Consider the following 6,171-nt stretch of genomic DNA (forward strand, 5'->3'; position numbering starts at 1 on the left):
CTTTCTGAATGAGCCTACCATGGGGAACCTTATCAAACGCCGTGCTAAAATCCATATACACCACATCCACTGCTCTTCCTTCATCAATGTGTTTTGTCACATCCTCAAAGAATTCAATAAGGCTTGTGAGGCATGACCTGCCCCTCACAAAGTCATGCTTATTATCTTTAATCAAACTATGCTTTTACAAATAATCATAAATCCTGTCTCTCAGAATCCTCTCCAATAATTTGCCCACCACCAACGTAAGACTGACTGGTCTGTAATTCCCAGGGTTATCCCTATTCCCTTTCTTGAACAAGGGAATAACATTTGCCACCCTCCAATCATCTTGTACCACTCCAGTGGACAGTGAGGACGCAAAGATCGTCAAAGTTCTCCCTGTGTCTGCGTGGGTTTCCTCCGGGTGCTCCGGTTTCCTCCCACATGCCAAAGACTTGCAGGTTGATAGGTTAATTGGCCGTTATAAGTTGCCCCTAGTATAGGTAGGTGATAGGGAAATATAGGGACAGGTGGGGATGTGGTAGGAATATGGGATTAGTGTAGGATTAGTATAAATGGGTGGTTGATGGTCGGCACAGACTCGATGGGCCGAAGGGCCTGTTTCAGTGCTGTATCTCTGAACTAAACTGAATCATCGCCAAAGCCGCGGCAAATTCTTCCCTCGCTTCCCGTAATAACCTTGGGTATATCCCTTATGGCCCCGGGGACTTATCTATCATCATGTCTTTCAAAATTTCCAGCACATCCTCCTGCTTAACATCAACCTGTTCGAGCATATCAGCCTGTTCCACGCTGTCCTCACAAACGACAAGGTCCCTCTCACTAGTGAATACTGAAGCAAAGGATTCATTAAGGACCTCCCCTACCTTTATCGTTCCTGAAATGTGGTGGCAAGAACAGGACAGAGTTGTGGCTAACCAGAGCTTTATAAAGGTTCACCATAATTGTACTGAGTACTTCTTTTTATTAAGCCTAAGATTCCTTATGCTTTACAAACTATTCTCTCAGTATCTCTTGCCACCTTCAAAGATCTATGCACCAGCATTCCCAGGTCACTCTGTTCCAGCACACTCTTTAGAACTATGCTATTACGTCTACATTGCCTCTTCTTAATTCTTCTGTCAAAATGCATCACTTCACACTTGTGAGGATAAAATTCTATCTGCCACCATTCTGTCCATTCTACGATCCTATCTATGGCCTGTTGTAGCAGTTGGCAGGAAGAAAGTCAGAAGTGCAAGGGGAGAGCCAACTGCGTAACAGCCCCGACAACCAATTTTATCTGCAGCACATGTGGAAGAGTCTGTCACTCTCGAATTGGCCTTTTTCGCTACTCCAGGCGCTGTTCCACAAACCACTGACCACCTCCAGGCGCTTACCCATTGTCTCCCGAGACAAGGAGGCCAAAGAAGAAGATTGTTAATACTCCACACGTTAAGTCACAAAGCCTTAAGGCTTGTCTTTTTTACGTTGCTTGTCTCCTTCCAACTATTTTTCACTGTGGCCCTGTTTGATTCAGGCCCTTGATTTCTCTGCCTATCACTTTTCTTATTCCCCTTAATGTCTTTTGTTCTTGTCCTTGTTTCCCCCTTCCTCTGACTCCTTGCAAAGTTTCCAATCCCCCTGCCATTTTAGTTCAATCGCCCCCAACCTCTCGAGCAAACACTCCCCCTGGGACATACCTTTGTGTTAGGTAAGACGTCATCTCGTGGAGCATTTTCCCCCTCTTTCCCATTGCCTCCAGTTTAGCTCGGGCTCCTTGATCCCATACTAGGTCTAATGTTATTTTTATGTCAATTTCAGTCACTGTCACCTCTTGAAAACAGCTCTATTTTCCATGTTTGGTCAAGGTTGTAATGAAGTCTGGAATTGCGTGCCCCTGGTGGAACCCAAACTGAGCATCGGTCAACGATGTGTTACTGAGTAAGTGGTTATTGATAGCACTGTCAACGATACGTTCCACAACTTTGCTGATGATTGTGAGTAGACTGATGGGGTAGTTAATGGGCGGATTGGACTTTTCCCGATTTTTGTAGACAGGACATAGCTGGGCAAATTGCGCATTGTCAGGAAGATGTGCGTTTTGCAATTATACTGAAACAGCGTCTCTCAGGCCACAGCTGGTTCTAGAGCACAGGTCTTCAGTCTGACAGTTGGAATTGTGTCAGGGCCCATCGTGTTTTCTATATTCAGTGCTTTCACCCGTCTCTTGACAGCACGTGGATTTAATGGAATTCTCTCGAGGCTGGCATCAATGATGATAAGGACCAATCTTCTCTTCAACCCAGGACCGAATCCGCTTCCACCACACTCTCGGTATTGGACAAAGCTTTGGCCCCAGCACTGATCCTTGAGGCACTCCACGAGTTGCAGTCTGATATCTTGAAAATGCTCCATTTATCCCTACTCGTTGCTTTCTGTCTGTTTACCTCTAAGTCCTCCTTGCATGTTAATATATTACTTCAATTCCATGAGCCTTGATCTAGTGTATTAATCTTACCGAATGCCTTTTGGAAATCCAATTATACTACATTCCTGCCCTTTCAGTTACATCCTCAGAATTCTGGAATAAATCTGTCAATCAAGATTTCCATTCGGTAAAAACATGTTGACTTTGTTTGATCAGACAATGATTTTCCAAGTGCTTGTTAATACTTCCTTTCTGATAGATTCGGACATTTTCCAGACGACTGATGTTCAGCTAACTTGCCTACAATTCGCCATACTGTAAGGGGAACAATGTGGCTCCTGTGGCGCAATCGGTAAGCGCGTGGTACTTATACAGCAGTGCAATTAATGAGCTATGCCGAGGTTGTGAGTTCGAGCCTCACCTGGAGCATAGACTTTTAGAAACGGGGTGCAATGAGAAACAGCTGTCCAGTGCAGAGAGCAGTCATTCATTAGTCTGAACTGGCCAGAAGAAGGGGAACAATAGAACTGTGATGTGACATCAAAGGAACAGGAGCCACGTGTGGTGAGAACACTGCAAAACTTCATAGTTATTTCCAGCAGAGAAGGAGACAACTCGGTCCATGCCATCTCTGCACAGAGCAACGCAGTCAGGCTCGATGCCCGTAGCCCTGCAAGACTGCTTTTCTCAGAATTCCTCCTGAAGGCATTGATAATTTCTGCTTCCACCACTCTTATGGGCAGCGAGTTCCAGGTCATTATCACTTGAGATATAAAAACAGTGCTTCCTCATACTCCCCCACATCCTTTTTTTCCACAGAACTGTCAAATTGTGGTCACTACTCCTTGTGCAGTCTGTTAATGGGAACAATTTTTCCTTGTCTAACTTATCCAAGCCTGTCATAATCTGGTACACTTCTATTAAATCTCCCCTCAATCTCTTTTGTTCTAAGGAGAACAACCCCAGCTCTGCCAAGCTAAAATAAAAGCAAAATACTGCGGATGCTAACCTAACCTTGTAACTAAAATGCTCCATCCCTGGAACCCTTCTGCTAAATCTCCTCTGAACTCTCTCAAGGACCCTCATATCAAAGAACATAGAACATAGAACAGTACAGCACAGTACAGGCCCTTCGGCCTACGATGTTGTGCCGACCCTTTAACCTACTCTAAGATCAAACTACCTACATACCCTTCATTCTACTATCATCCATGTACCTATCCAAGAGTTGCTAAATGCCCCTAATGTATCTGCTTCTTCTACCACCGCTGGCAGTGCATTCCACGCACCCACCACTCTCCGTGTAAAGAACCTTCCTCTGACATCTCCTCTAAACCTTCCTCCTGTCACCTTAAAATTATGCCCCCTGGTGATAGCCCTTTCTGCCCTGGGAAAAAGTCTCTGGCTATCCACTCTATCTATGCCTCTCATCATCTTATACACCCCTATCAAGTCACTTCTCATCTTCTTCGCTCCAATGAGAAAAGCCCGAGCTCCCTCAACCTTTCTGCATAAGACATGCCCTCCAGTCCAGGCAGCATCCTGGTAAATCTCCTCTGCAAACTCTCTCAAGCTTCCACATCCTTCTTATAATGAGTCGACCAGAACTGAACACAATATTCCAAGTGTGGTCTAACCAGGGCTTTATAGAGTTGCAGCATAACCTCGCTGCTCTTAAACTCAATCCCCCTGTTAATGAAAGCCAACACACCATATGCCTTCTTAACAAACCTATCAACTTGGGTGGCACCTTTGAGGGATCTATGGACATGGACCCCAAGATACCTCTGTTCCTCCACACTGCCAAGAATCCTGTCTTTAAGCCTGTATTCTGCATTCAAATTCGACCTTCCAAAATGAATCACTTCACACTTTTCCATGTTGAACTCCATCTGCCACTTCTCAGCCCAGCTCTGCATCCTGGCAATGTCCCGTTGCATCCTACAACAGCCCTCCACACTATCCACAACTCCAGCAACCTTTGTGTCATCGGCAAAATTACTAACCCAACCTTCCACTTCCTCATCCAAGTCATTTATAAAAATCACAAAGAGCAGAAGTCTCAGAACAGATCCCTGCGGAACACCACTGGTCACCGAGCTCCAGGCTGAACACTTTCCACCTACTACCACACTCTGTCTTCTATGGGCCAGCCAATTCTGTATCCAGACAGCCAACTTTCCCTGTATCCCATGCCTCCTTACTTTCTGAATGAGCCTACCATGGGGAACCTTATCAAACGCCGTGCTAAAATCCATATACACCACATCCACTGCTCTTCCTTCATCAATGTGTTTTGTCACATCCTCAAAGAATTCAATAAGGCTTGTGAGGCATGACCTGCCCCTCACAATGCCATGCTTATTATCTCTAATCAAACTATGCTTTTACAAATAATCATAAATCCTGTCTCTCAGAATCCTCTCCAATAATTTGCCCTCCACCAACGTAAGACTGACTGGTCTGTAATTCCCAGGGTTATCCCTATTCCCTTTCTTGAACAAGGGAATAACATTTGCCACCCTCCAATCATCTTGTACCACTCCAGTGGACAGTGAGGACGCAACGATCGTCAAAGTTCTCCCTGTGTCTGCGTGGGTTTCCTCCGGGTGCTCCGGTTTCCTCCCACATGCCAAAGACTTGCAGGTTGATAGGTTAATTGGCCGTTATAAGTTGCCCCTAGTATAGGTAGGTGATAGAGAAATATAGGGACAGGTGGGGATGTGGTAGGAATATGGGATTAGTGTAGGATTAGTATAAATGGGTGGTTGATGGTCGGCACAGACTCGATGGGCCGAAGGGTCTGTTTCAGTGCTGTATCTCTGAACTAAACTGAATCATCGCCAAAGCCGCGGCAAATTCTTCCCTCGCTTCCCTTAATAACCTTGGGTATATCCCTTATGGCCCCGGGGACTTATCTATCATCATGTCTTTCAAAATTTCCAGCACATCCTCCTGCTTAACATCAACCTGTTCGAGCATATCAGCCTGTTCCACGCTGTCCTCACAAACGACAAGGTCCCTCTCACTAGTGAATACTGAAGCAAAGGATTCATTAAGGACCTCCCCTACCTTTATCGTTCCTGAAATGTGGTGGCAAGAACAGGACAGAGTTGTGGCTAACCAGAGCTTTATAAAGGTTCACCATAATTGTACTGAGTACTTCTTTTTATTAAGCCTAAGATTCCTTATGCTTTACTAACTATTCTCTCAGTATATCTTGCCACCTTCAAAGATCTATGCACCAGCATTCCCAGGTCACTCTGTTCCAGCACACTCTTTAGAACTATGCTATTACGTCTACATTGCCTCTTCTTAATTCTTCTGTCAAAATGCATCACTTCACACTTGTGAGGATAAAATTCTATCTGCCACCATTCTGTCCATTCTACGATCCTATCTATGGCCTGTTGTAGCAGTTGGCAGGAAAAAAGTCAGAAGTGCAAGGGGAGAGCCAACTGCGTAACAGCCCCGACAACCAATTTTATCTGCAGCACATGTGGAAGAGTCTGTCACTCTCGAATTGGCCTTTTTCGCTACTCCAGGCGCTGTTCCACAAACCACTGACCACCTCCAGGCGCTTACCCATTGTCACCCGAGACAAGGAGGCCAAAGAAGAAGATTGTTAATACTCCACACGTTAAGTCACAAAGCCTTAAGGCTTGTCTTTTTTACGTTGCTTGTCTCCTTCCCACTATTTTTCACTGTGGCCCTGTCTGATTCAGGCCCTTGATTTCTCTGCCTATCACTTTTCTTAT

General features: G+C 45.2%; 1 non-coding gene across 1 annotated transcript; it reads left to right on the forward strand.

The window, feature by feature from the left end:
• The first annotated feature begins 2,747 nt into the window (after nt 1-2,747).
• On the forward strand, nt 2,748-2,842 carry trnai-uau (transfer RNA isoleucine (anticodon UAU)). Its single transcript has 2 exons — nt 2,748-2,785; nt 2,807-2,842. It is a non-coding gene; the product is annotated as a tRNA-Ile (tRNA).
• The last annotated feature ends 3,329 nt before the right edge of the window (nt 2,843-6,171 follow it).

The sequence above is a fragment of the Heterodontus francisci genome, chromosome 34 (genome assembly GCF_036365525.1).
Source record: "Heterodontus francisci isolate sHetFra1 chromosome 34, sHetFra1.hap1, whole genome shotgun sequence".
NCBI classification, from domain to species: Eukaryota; Metazoa; Chordata; class Chondrichthyes; order Heterodontiformes; family Heterodontidae; genus Heterodontus; species Heterodontus francisci.